This window comes from Oryctolagus cuniculus, chromosome 1 (assembly GCF_964237555.1).
Source record: "Oryctolagus cuniculus chromosome 1, mOryCun1.1, whole genome shotgun sequence".
In the NCBI taxonomy this organism is placed as follows: Eukaryota; Metazoa; Chordata; class Mammalia; order Lagomorpha; family Leporidae; genus Oryctolagus; species Oryctolagus cuniculus.
Window position 1 is genome coordinate 166,901,469 of NC_091432.1, and position 14,340 is coordinate 166,915,808.

General features: G+C 38.5%; 1 protein-coding gene across 4 annotated transcripts in view; it reads right to left on the minus strand.

The window, feature by feature from the left end:
• GLIS3 (GLIS family zinc finger 3) overlaps positions 1–14,340 on the minus strand; it is a 797,279-nt gene that overhangs the window by 779,282 nt on the left and 3,657 nt on the right. For all 4 annotated transcript variants that reach the window (XR_011379800.1, XM_070051548.1, XM_070051509.1 and 1 more), the window contains exon 2: positions 3,959–4,444. The gene's annotated coding sequence lies outside the window, so the exon portion shown is untranslated. The remainder of the gene's footprint in view (positions 1–3,958; positions 4,445–14,340) is intronic.

Genomic DNA, 14,340 nt, shown 5'->3' on the forward strand with positions numbered 1-14,340 from the left:
TTTTTATTATTTGACAGGTAGAGTTACAGACAGTGAGAAAGAGAGACAGAGAAAGGTCTTCCTTCTGTTGGTTCACTCCCCAAATGGCCGCAACGGCCAGCGCTGCGCTGATCCAAAGCCAGGAGCCAGGTGTTTCCTCCTGGTCTCCCATGCATGTGCAGGGGCCCAAGCACTCGGGCCATCCTCCACTGCCCTCCCGGGCCACAGCAGAGAGCTGGACTGGAAGAGGAGCAACCGGGACTAGAACCAGTGTCCATGTGGGAAGGCGGCGCCACAGGAGAAGGATTAACCAAGTGAGCCTTAGCTCCGGCCCGCATAGTACGATTTACTTTTGAAACTGTTGGCCTCTTCAAGCTAGCACTTGCCTAGTATTCAAAGGATGCCACATATCCTTCTGTTTCCTTCAAGTTTTAAAATAGCCTGTGATACCCTGAGCTTACTGTGGTGCCTCAGTGAACTTGAGTTTGGAAATTACATCCTCTGATGGTAAAGTCTCTTACTTGAGTTTCCAACTGAGCAGAACTCAGTCCTTAAGTAGCATCAACATTACTATCAACTGTATTCTTCTCATAAGGCTTCCACTGCAAAGTATCTACTCTTTATTGAAATCAGAAGTCAACGTACGTGACAGTCCTTGGGGAACTTACATTCTCTGTACACAACTCACTGCATTCCTAAGAGTTAGCATAATCACTCTCAAGACTCAGAAAATGCATTTTTTTAGCCACCATGTAAACTGCACCTTGTCCCAAAGCAATGATTGTCTACTGTGATGTGTCAACTTGCCTGGGCCCCAGGCTGCCCAAATATTTGATCAAACATTATTTTGGGTGTTTCCTGCAAGGATGTTTCAAGATGAGACTAACATTCAAATCAGTAGACTCTGTAAAGCAGACTGTCCCTGATAGTGTGCATAAGTCTCATCCAAACAGCTGAAGTCCTGAATGGAATAAAAGGCTGACCCTTCTCCCAGTAAGGGAGAATTCTTCCCTGTCTGATTGCCTTTGAACAATGACATCAGCTTTTTTCTTGCCTTTGGATTCAAACCAAAACACTGGCTTCCCTACCTGGGAGGGGGAGAGGGAGGAGGAGGGAGGGAGGATTCCATCTGTTGGTTCACTTCCCAAATGGCTGCAATGGCCAGGGCTGGGCCTTTACCATCAGCTCTGCCTGTTCTGGGACTTCTGACTTGAACTGGCATGAAACCATCTGATCACCATGTAGGTCTTGAGATGTGCCTGCCTCCATCATCTCATGAGTCAATTCTTCATAATAAACCTATTTCTCTATATAAGGATATAAATATATACACACATATATGCGTGTGCATATATATTTTCACACACACACATGGATGCACACAGGTGTCAGCTTAAATATCATACTCTGCTCCTGTTCCACCAGTTCAGTACAGGCTGGGACCCCCCTCACTGATGTTGCCATGTCACTCAGAGCATATCCCTATCAGAGCTCTTACTGTGCTTTATTTTAACTGCCCACTTATTTATTTGTCTGTCTCCCTTAGTACCATGAGGGCAAGCACTATCTTTTACTGGTTATTTTATCTCCAGAACAGCAGCTCACCCATAATACACTCATGTAGGCTCAATAATTATTTGTTGAGTAAATGATCAAAGTTCAAACAGTCCTGGATCACCATTCTCCACCAGTTAAGGCTTAGTTTAGGGACTGTCAATCAAGATCTGAAAAGGACACATGCAGCCACCTCTGGCACCATCCAGACCAGTAATGGTAACTAAGCTGCACGGCCAGAATAATTATACAATGTCTTTGTCCTCTTATCTGTGTGTATCATGCCCCAACTATGTAGACCCAAAACAGGCTCTGTACACTGGGAAGCCAAGCAAGGGACCAGGGAACCAAAGACAAGAATCCAAAAGCAGTCCTATATTTTACTTACATTCCAAGATGTACTGACCCCAAGAGTTCACTATCCCTTCAGTACCTGAAGCATTTTTTTTTTACTGTGATTACAATTATAGCCACTTCTGATCCCTACCACCTGGCTGGTGACCATGAAGTTATTACTCTTTCTAGATCTTAGTCACCTGATCAGTTAAATCAACCATAGCATACAACTCAGCGCTATTATGAAAAATAACTGAGACTATGTATTATTAAGCACTTAACACAATGACTGACACATACTAAGTTATGATATAACTACCTCCATTCCTATTGTCGAGATTGCAAACTCAGTATGGTTCATAAAAAAAGCAGGCTACAGTTCACTAGTCAAGCATGAGCTGGAAGATTTTACTGGGACTCTGTCTCTGAAAACCCAAACACCTGAGTTTGATATTAAGGAACTTAGTTTGCCACACCATGAGAACAGCAACCAACAATGTCAGAGCCATGTTGGGTATGTCCCCCAAGAAATCTTTTCTAATACTTACTATCAGTATCTCTAAGAAGCAAAACAACTCAAAACCAAACCTGGTTTAAATTCATTAAGTCAATATCAGTTTCTCAATATAGTATGTCATGTAAATAATTTTCTATTCCTTAACAATTTTTCCTTAATTTAAAACATATGGCAATTTGAGGGTGAGCATTTGGCCTATCAGTTAAGACAGCTACATCTCATTTCAGCGTACCTGGGTTTCAATGATGGCTCCCTCTGGATTCCAGCTTCCTGCTAATAAGGAACCAAAGAGGAAACAGGTGATGGCTCCAGTAGCTGGGCCCCTGCCACCCACATAAGAAACATGGATTGAGTTTCAGGTTCCTGGCTTCAGTGTGGCCTAGTCTCAACTGTTGTAGGTATCTGGAGATTGAACCAGTAAATGCTTTGTGTTTCTCTCTCTCTCTCTTTCTCTCTCTCTCTCTCTCTCTCTCCCTGTCTACCTCTCAAATAAATTTTTTAAAATTTTAATGCAATATATGGTAAGTCAACACTATTGAATTAAAAACACAGTATCTCTAAGAAGCAAGCACCATGGTACACGCAGTAAATTAATCCTACACCTGCAGCACCCACATCCCATATAGGTCCTGGCTGCACATCTTCCAATCCAGCTCTCTGCTGTGGCCTGGGAAAGCAGTAGAAGATGGCCCAAGTCCTTGGGCCCCTGCACCCATGTGGGAGACTGAAAAGAAGCACCTGGCTCCTGGCTTCAGATCAGCGTAGCTCCAGCCGTTTCGGCCATTTCAGGAGTGAACCAACGGACAGAAGACCTTTCTCTGTCTCTTCCTCTCACTGTGTGTAACTCTACCTCTCAAATAAATCAATAAAATCTTTAAAAACACACACACACATTCCCTCTGCATTTCAAATCAACCAGATTTTCTAGTTCTCCACAACCACGCAATACATCTTTTCATTATTCTCTTCTAGCTTGCTTCTTTTATAATAGCTCTAACTGTACTATAAAAATTATAAATTTTCTCAAAATATTTTTCTTGTCATTTGTATACATTTATTCCTCATTTATTGGTTATTAAAATTTCTCTTTTTCAATCTTTTCCCTTCCAAACACCTTTCTTCTAGCACTTCTAACACTAGCATAAATGGCAGTTCCAATCACCCTCTCATCCTTGGCCAACGGAATGCAGCCCCCAGAGAGCCCCAGCAGAGCTACGTGTATCCAGAGGGTAGCACCTTGTGATTCCTGCTCCTGCCCTTCTGTTACCGCCACCCACCCCACCTTTCTATTTCTGATCTATCTTAGCTTCTACTCTTTCACAGTCCCATGAGGTATCACATGCTTTTACTCAGCAATTATTTACCACTATGGTCCCTTTGCCCCAACACACACACACACACACACACACACCCCTTACTGAGCAAGCTGGATATCATTATGAGAACATCAATTCTGACCCTGACATTGAGTGATGTATCCTTCCCATAGGATTTTCTGCCAGAGAAAGGGATTTTGGAGGTTTAAAAAAAAAAGCTTTCACTTTGAAAAAAATTCCAGAAAGACAATCCTACCTTTCCCAGGATTTGAAGGAAAAGGGCTTCCAAACTCCTGCTGCTTTGGCTTTAAAGTGTGTGACCCTGACATGCCTCCAGCCGGGGCAACCTGATATCGGGGCTTCCCATTGGTGAGCACTTGTCTCCTGGGGCTCAAGGCAGGCAGGTGAATGGGACTCTCAGCCATGTTGTTCTGAGGAGCCATCCCTCCTCCTGAAGGCATCTTGAGATGGAGACTGTTAGCAAGGCTTCCAATAGCAGGGCTTGGTGTGCTGCCACAGGACAAGGGGCCAGGAGTTCCCGAGTGAGCTCGTATGGGAGGAACGTGTTGGCCACTAAGCATCCCAGGCCCCTGTGTGGTTCCTGCTGTCCGGTGCAGATTCATGCCGCATGACCTTCCATTCATCCTGAAAAACCTGTCGCCAGTTTGGTCAAATAGCCAGTGGCACTACTCACTCCTTTCAGGCAAGGTCCAATAAGCTATCCATGGGATGGTTTATGAGCCTGTTTAAAAGACAAATACAGGCATTTTTAAAGTAAAAAACAAAACGAGGCATAGCAAGTTTTCAACCTGCATATCCTTCATATCAGGAAGAAAAGAAGCACTCCCAACAAAATGGCCTTTTACATAGAACGGGGCCATCCAATATAAGTTATAGCTCACTGGCGGGCACTCTCCCCTTCCAGACTCATGGTAGGCACGGATTACGGATCACTGCATTGTTTTCTTTGCCAATAAGCCCCAATCTATGCAATGCTCTTGGCAACCCAACCAATCTACAGGTGCTGGCTGGCAAAATGCAACTTAGTTTTCTCCCTTGAGGATCTGTCCATACTAGTTCAGTTCAATGTTTTACTATAGTGGGCCTTAGGAAACCCAAAAGTACCACAGTCAGGAGCTATAAGACCAATATTTCAAAGGGTTTCAGTCAATAAACACAAAACAGACATGGCCTCAAAATGAGATTACTGGGACATGAAGCCATCTCTGATTTTTACCATATGAGTAGGATTTTCACAATCTCTAGGTTTACAAAAGATGAAAGTCTTTTGTACTGCAAATACTGCCTAGATCTCAAATTCCATATATTTAAATATTCACAAAATATATTTAAATATATATTTAAATATTCACAGCAATACTAGAGTCTTGGTTACATAATGATTCTCATTTATAGGGATGGAAATAAAGTCAACACACAATACACTAACCTTCTATGAAGATACTAAAAGAAAACAAAAAGCTTCACGAAATGCCTTTGAAAAGCATAAAGAATGGCCCTCATACAGATGAGCTGCCCAGTATGTTCACCATGCCTGATCACAGTCCCGCAAAGCTTACACTTACTACACAGTGGGGTAAAAAAAAAAAAAAAGAAATCCTGTAGTTTGCAACAAAATGGATGCAACTGGAAACCATCATACTTAGTCAAATAAGTCAGTCTCTGATTTGTGGTAACTAATAGAGTACCTAAAAGATCATCTAGAGAAGTGAAATTGACACTTTTTGAGATGCAATGATTTTGAACAACCCTTGTCTCAACTGTTGAGGAACAGTTTTTATTTTTCATACTATTTTTTGAACTCCATGTAGTGTAGGGTTAACCTTATGAGTATAAAGTTAACTGAAAATAGATCTTTGTAAAAAACAAGAACGGAAACAGGAGAATCCAGTCTCTCTCACTGTCCACTCTGCCTGTCAAAAAAAAAAAAAAAAAAAAAAAGAAGAAGAAGAAAAAGAAAAAGGAGAGGGAGGAGGAAGAAGGGTGGGAGTGTGGGCAGTAGTGTGGTAGTATGGAATAAATCACTGTGTTCCTAAATTTGTATATATGAAATGAATGAAATCTGTATACCTTAAATAAAAGGTTTTTAGGTAAAAAAAAATTACTACCACAAATGTGATGTTAGTATTCCACAATTCCTTGATAGCCAGTTCCTTAAATGCATGCAGTGAGGCAGCCAGCTACTATGGTAGTGGCACCACCTCAACTCTATGATAGACATAGTCACAATTGGCCTTTTATACAGATATTATAGGCATGGAAAGAAGCCAAAGCTGAACAAACACAGGAAATAAGGATTGAGTGCAAAGCAACAGTGACCAGGTATCTTCAACTGGATGGCTCCTACTATGTATGATCCACTTAAGGTCTTACACAAATATTTTCAACTCAACTCCCAAATAAATGACTCCATAAATCATCACAGAAAATATATGAAGGAGTGAAAACTTTTTGTGAAGGAGTTTTTTTTTCTTTCATCATAGCGGAAAGCCTAAAACATTTTTAATTTTCAACTCAAGCACTCACCATACCTTCAACAAAGTGTGCCTGTGTTAAGGAACATCACAAATAATTAACAATATGAATTTTGGAGTATTTTTATAATTTTTACCAATTCTCTATTTTATTAAGAATTCCATCACTCTGTGACACTTCATGCTATCATGCCATCTACTCCAAGGAATTATTTAGTAGTGTTCCTCTAAGCCAGGTCTCACCTCTGTCCCCTGCCCTGCATGACAATCTCTATAAACAGACAAATACATTCAGGTTATCCAAACCTGAATCATTTAAGTTTATTAATGGAATAATGAAACACAGAACCTGTTACCAGACTGATTTGTTAAGATTTTTCTTTTTACACTGGAAAAATTCCAATGCCTTTTCTTTTGGGTCCAAGTAGGAGAAGTAGACAGTATTACCAGCTGGCATGTTGACTCATTCATTGGTTCATCATGAGCAAGAGTCATTGAATGTCTCGAGCTCTGTCAGATGAAATTGGCCATCTATTCTCCACTCATTGATAAAACAGTGTTTCCAAGCAGTCTGAATCCCGCAGAAGAAAGTGCTTATTCAGCTCTCTACAACAACAACAAAAGATGTCATATTGGTAATTTTTTGAAAATAAAGAATTGTCCAACATGACTGGAAATATGAGTCACTGAGACCATAGTTCAAGTGACAACTGTCTGCAGATTTGTAGACTGTGCCCATTTCCAGGTTTTTAAAAATAAGAGAGTCATTTTGGCAGGAAGATCACATGCAAGCAGGAATTCTCATCAAAAATATGGATAAAAACACCTAAGAGTACTTAGCACTACACACAATCATTAAGAAGGTGAGTCTGCAAGAAGGAAAAATAATTACAGCACTGAGAACTTAATCAGGCATTCACACTTGTCTGTCTCGCACTGAATATTTATTTTCTTATAAACTGCATGCCTGTTTGAAATACCATGAGGTTGAAAGTAAAACAACAGCAACTTACACTTAAATTTTATGGCCAGAAAAACAGTATCCTGAGAGTAAAGTGATTAATACCATGGAAAACAATGATATGCAACTGAGCAAAACCAGCCTCAAGACAAAACAAAAAGAAACTACACGGGAAAAATGCCTGTAATTCCAGTTTTCACATTAATCATGCCAACAGATTTTTTTTCAAGCATTAGATACCAGAATGTAGAAATCATTTTTTTTCTATTCACATTACAATACTTGTAAAGACCTTTTAGCTAGGTCATACAATCAAGATAGAAATCTAAGTCCACCTGGTAACTAAATGAGAATAAACTGCTAACTTTTAAGACAGACACAGCTTCCCAGAGTTACAGTGAAAAGAGCACTCAAAAAGTCAAGATACCTGAGTTCTACTTCTGGCAAATCTTTTATCACTTCTTTGGACTTGTAGTTTTTCATCCATAAAAAGTTGAGGAGGTTGACCAGAATCACCACATTCTCTTGAAATAATGTTATTCTAGGTAATTTGGATAAGGAATTTTATAAAAAAAAAATCCACTTACTCCAATCAATAAATACACAGATTGTATACCTATGGCACTTGAATATAGGAAAACCCAGTAGACATGCAAGCAAAGATAACAGCAACCTCTACTAAGTCTATCAAAGCAAGAGCTGATAGGAAAGCTCTCCTGCCCACAATGTGCTGAAAGGCAACACTACCATGAAAAATGAATTGAAGGTTAAATTTAGACTTTGCCAAAAATGTGCAACCACAACTAATCCGTATCAACATCCTAAGTGACAGTATTTGACTACATGATCATCTTTCTACTGAAAACCTTGATCAAATTTTCCAGCATCTTCCCTTTTGTCCTCTACCCAATTACTCTACCCCAGGCTACCAACAGAAGAAAAAGAAAAGGCAAAACAATCCAGAAGTATAAATTTAGAGAATCTGATATCTGACATATTGACATATTTAAATTTTTAATATTCCATTGGTTCACACAATGAAAATGTTCATTCTGCTAATATGAGTCAACATGAGACTTAATAAATCTTTCCTTTTGACCACTTTGAAACTCAACACACTCCTGTAAATCAGGTTTGAGAGGAAATTACTTAACCCCTAAGGAAACTAAGGCACAAAACCATTTAATAATTCCACAATTTTCTGGAAAAGCATAAGTTTCATCAAAATATAAAATCATGACTCTACCTTCCACCCAAGGCCCCAGGAATTATTTTTCAAGGATTAAAAATTAAACAAGCAAGAGCAATGCTAATGCACCCATTCAAGAAAATTCCAAAAACAGGCGTTCCATAGTGCCTATTTACAACCGAAAAGGCCCTTTCTTGGTAAATATCATTAATAGACTCATCTAGAGTCATAATTCATCTGATGAGCCAGTTAATTATTAATTTTCATACATCATTTCATTTCCTTAGGCTACATTTAGCCTTTGTTACATTTTCCATTCCTTATGCCACAAGCATTTCTTACTCTGAATAGAAAACCTGATAATGAGGCACAAAATACTGGTCAGCAAACAAACTGCTCCTGAGTCTGCTTCTTATAAGTAGGTCTAAGCCATCTAAAAGAGTTTTTATTTATTCTTTTGGTTTTTTCCTTCTGAGTTAATGATTGTATAATTTCATTAACACTGCCTTTTCAACATCGTTGCCTTGATCGTTAATAGGCCCATGCAATTCCCATGGGTTTCTCTTGTTACAGCTTTTGTGGCCAGAAGAATATAGAAATGAAAAGCCTATTGATAGATACTATAAGTTATTCTCATGCACGGCTGCAATGTGAAGCACATTTTGCAATTCAATCAAGGACAGATAGAGCTGAATGTTCTTAGATCCCAGGAGTTCATTTTAATAAGCAGAATGTACCTTGTCCTAACACAGGTGACTGACTCCTCAGAAAAGATTGTATAAACAAAACCCAATCATGTAAGTCATTTTATTGGCAACAATATAAACAAAGCTATATTAGATGTCACCAATAAATCAAAATTATTCTTGTCTGCAATTTTAACAAGAGGAAAGTGCAAACATGCGCCTGTGAAGCCAGAGGATATTATAGAGGAAATGTATTGGATGTGTACACTAGCATTGCTCTAAATTGAAACTGGAGGGTACTATATTACGATAAAGTAACCCACAACAAGGTATAGCTGATCACTGCTGTGTTTCACTTACTTTATTCCATGAAATCAACATTTTCACAGAATGTACCACAGAAGTTATACAAAAACAGCTCGCTACAATAATTCCTCCTTACTGAGATGCAGAACAAAAGTTAGGCAGGTTACACCTAATAATTAGTATGCATGGACCTGTTCACTTGGATACTCCCAAGGCCTAATGTCAGTAGTTCTAAGAATGTTAGCATATTTATTCTGAATACTAATATGTACAGATGTTACTCAAGCAATATAACTAGCAACTAGATGAAATCAAAGAGGTCTCATTCTGGTACACCAAATAAAAATATGAAGCCAAATCGGTGTAGCCTCCAGAGAGTCACAACCATCCTTCCAAAGACCACTCAGAAAAGATAATGGAACAAACATCACAGATAACATAATGAACAGCATAGATCCCATCTAATGGAAATACTGATTTAACTTCATCTGTGGTTCAAACCCTTAGCTATCTTATTACAAATATTTCAACTTTGTAATTTTTATGCTTTATAAATGTCCTCAAAAATGAAAATAATCTCTCCTAAATTTAAGGCAGTGCCATTATTAATTTAAATTAATGGCTATGAAGCTCAAAATAGGAATAGGAAACATGGCAAGATAGAAAGAAGGGAAAGGGAGGGTAAAAAGAAAGGAAAGAAGTGAGAAAACCACAGAATTTGGCCAAGACCAATTCAGGAATTTATCTCCAGTTAGTCAATCCTAACAACAAGAAATCAGAAGCAGCACTGAGAACCATCTACACAATGAAAATTATTACAGATTGTTGGAACAAAGTCAGGACCTTCAGGAAAATACTGCTGGAGGGCAGTATTAAAAGTTCCATAACCTCGCTTAGAGTCCACTTTCCACACTTCAGTGCATCTATGTAACTCTCATAGCCTCCTACTTCACTCAGTGTCACTACTTTTAGTAGTAATTACTTAGAAGAGTTTCATTTACTTTGCCTCAGTAATTAACTCATCAATGAGTACAGAAAGAACGAGAAAACTGTGGCCCTATCAAAAATGGCAAAACAGAAAGAAATGATTACAGATTTCCTGGTCATGTACAAGAAATCACAAAGTGAAAATTAACTTGGAACCAAAAATATTTTAAGACAAACATAATAAAACTTTAGAAAGGTAAAAATGCCTCAGCCCATGCACTGGCCCAGTTAGGTATCAATACACTATAAATTCCTAGATCTATGTGTAAAGAAGTAGTCTTTCTAAAACACTGTTTTTCAAACTGGGTTGTAATTCATTGGTGGTCCATAAAATCAATTATTCAACAGAGAAAGCTTTTTTAATGAAAGAAAGCCAAATAAAATAAATATGAGTAGAAGTTATCATAGTAAAAACAATGTATTAATGGTCATAAATTACTTCAGTTATTTGTGGGTGGACATATCAACACGTTTACAGGCATATATTATGTTCTGAGTAACATAATACATATATGAGATGTCTTCAAAAAGTTCACGGAGGGGCCAGTGTTGTGGCACTGTAGGTTAAGCCGCCACCTGTAATGTGAGTATCCCCTGTTGGGTGCCAGTTCAAGTCCATGCTATTCCACTTCCAGTCCAGCTCCCTGCTCATACACCTGGGAAAACAGTGGAAGATGGCCCAAGTCCTTGGGCCCCTGTACTCACATGGGAGACACAAATGGAGTTCCAGACTCTGGCTTCAGCCTGGTGCAATCCCAGCTCCAGCAGCCATTTGGGGAGTGAATCAGCAGATGGAAGATGTCTCTCTCTAGACGAAGATGTCTCTCTCTCTGTCTCTCTCTTTCTCTGTCTCTCTCACTCTGTAACTCTTTCAAATAAATAAATATCTTCTCTTAAAGTTCATGGAAAATGTATATATGGATTTCAAAAGTTTTTACACCAAAATAAGCTTGTCTTTTTAATTCACTGTTTCCATGAACATTTTGATGTCTCTCTATTTTATGGTAGGTCACAGTCAAAACAGCATAAAAGCTACATTATAAAAACATCCGGTCTATTTGCCTATCCAAGTATCTACAAAGAACAGCTGCAGGTATACATAGAGTTGAACAAAGTAAAATAAATCCCCAAAAATAGATCTTTTAAAAAGATTTCATAGTTCAACATTTTTAGCTTTATAAAAAAATGAGGATTAAATAATATGAAACCATATTTCCACCACTGCTGTTTTTCCCTATGGCTTCTACTTAGTAAATATCAGTTGATCAACTGTGCTCAGTAATAACTGATCAAACAACTAACAATCAGGATCAACATGATGGACAATTTTACATCACCTTCATTACAGAGGGTAGACCTTCTCTGGAATGAAACAGTGCATTTATAACACAAAAGGGGGAATGTTTAAATTAACTCATAACTGTCTTTGAGAATTGAGTTTTTCAAAATGTGTTCTTAATATGAGTTAACCATCAGACTCCAAGAAGAGGAATTGGAATGGAAAAATGAACACATTCCCTATGATGTCACTGCTGAATTAATTACCTGAATTGCAGAGTGAGCACCACATGGCCATGGTTTGAGACACAAAGACTTCTTCTTCATAAACATAAAAGCGAAGCAACTGGTTGAAGATTTTTCTTTAAAAAAAATCATCCTCACTCAAGGAAGTACATAGGTAGTAAAATAAGGCAAAAGAAAAAGAGCATTATTTAGTCTGTACAACTAACCACTCAGTTCACGTGAATAACTATTTTCAAGGCTAAAAGTCACAATCCTTTCAAAGGGGTAATAAATATCTACCTATGGAAGATTCTAGAAATAAAATGTCTCACTCCCTAAACCAGATATTTAAACATATTAAAGTGCCTCTATCACACATGAATCTGAGTGATTTCTTTCCTTTAGTGTGGTTATAGCCTTCAAAGTGACCAATATAGCTATTTTTAGCCATTGTTAGACAAAAGTTTTACACAACTTAAATTATGTTTCAATGACATCATGATAGAAGTATGAATGTCCACAACAATGACTAGGCCCTTAACCAACATGACAACATATTTATTAAAAAAAATTTTTTTAAACATCCATGAGTGACTCAGCCAAGTTACAGACAGAAATGGAATCTATTGGTCATGCTGAAAAGGTTGGGAAAACATTAATCCATTTCTTCACACACAAGAATAACAAAATTTCATACACAGTCCTGACATCTGGTTAGTTTTCTGTGTACAGTATTCAACAGGCCTAGAAATGAAACTTCAGAGACCTGACTCAGAATTTCAGAAATAACTGATGTTCAGGAAGTCTGAACTCTTTATCACGGCACCTACAACTGGCTCTGATCTTGCACTGTGAGCCTATCAGCCCATCTGCAGTTCAGCAAGGCTTGCTACACTTGAGGGAGTAGGTAGCCATTCACGTTCTTGGCCTAGAAGAGATCGCATCAGACAGGAGTGGCCCCACCAGCTTAATCTGTCTCCAGTTTATTTGCCCTCAGCTGTGTATTGACTTCAAGATTTCAGTTTTACAGACAAACCCCCTGATTGTTTTTCTCATAGTGGAACACGACTGGCTCCTGTTCCTGTTCATCCTACATACTGCCTTAGAGACTTCCTCCATGGTTTTTCCATTCCCTTCTGCTGTCTTCTTTCTAGAACTTACTAACCCTCTTAGCCCACCCCAAATATCCACGTATGTCTCCCTGATCTGTTCTTGGTCTCCACAGCTCAGATATGTAAATGGGGATAATTATGCATTGTCTATAGTTCACAACATTACAGAAGACTGAGAAAATGCATGTCACATGCTTAGCACAGTGTTTAATACATAAAAGGACCTGAAAAACGTGAAAGTACTTTACTTTCCACACCTCTTTTCACACTCCTTTCTCCATTGCATTATAGTTATACGCCTGTACTTGTATCCACATCTACATTCTAATTTCATTTAGCTTTTGGAGTGACATCTGATTTTTCTTGGAACTTTCTCCAGCACTTATATGTACAAAGACTGTCTTCTATAAAACCTACATGTTACATTTTTCATACTACATTTACCAAACCTATTCTTAGACTGCATTTGTATATTCACATATATTTATATTTATATTATTCACACTTTCTTGATCATTTATACTGAAAATACAGTATCAGCAAAATATGCAGTTATATCCCACATTTAGGACTTATTACTCAAATACAATACAAGTGAAGTGTGACCATACAATCCTGAATCCCATGATCCCATGCTCTGTAGCTTATGAAACCAAGTTAGCCTAGTTCCTTGTCTATTCCTCCTGGTCTACTACTGGCTACTACTTTTTCTATCGAGAAAAAGTAGCAAGGAAATTCTATTTCACTCTTCTGGACAAGCACATTATTCTTGCCGTTGCTTGGCAAAAAGGTGAACAACAAAAAATCCTAGCATAATGCTGCCACATGAAGAGTCAGTCCAGTACTGAGATCAGGCACCTTGTCTGTTGTGGGTGCTGTTGGCCCTCACAGTGGGCCTGCAAATGCATCCTGGGTTGCCATGGAAGAAGCAGCCCCTACTTACCTACACTGGGGCCACACCAGACATTTCACTGATTCCTGTTCAGTGTCCCTATCCACACAGTCATCACGGCGTAAATATGGCGTCTGTTTCCTTAGTGTTTTTCCTTAATTCTATCATATTAAGTAATGCCTGACCAACTAATTTCTCCAAGCCAAAGTGTCCCATTATCCTTAAAGGTGGTTTGTCAAAGGAAAGAAGCCAGACCTAAGAGTACATATTGAATCATTCCATTTACATAGGGTATTAAAAATAGGCAAAATGAATGTATCCATTAGAAGGCAGGCAGTGGAGTTTAGGAGGGGGTAATCACGGTACTGGAATATGAGATATGTTTCCTGTGTATTAACTATGTTCTGTTCCTTGATAGAGATGTATCTGGTGTGTGAAAATTCACTGAATTTAACACAGGAGTCCTATTCTGTAGAGATATTTCATTTGAGATAAAAACTGGCTTTT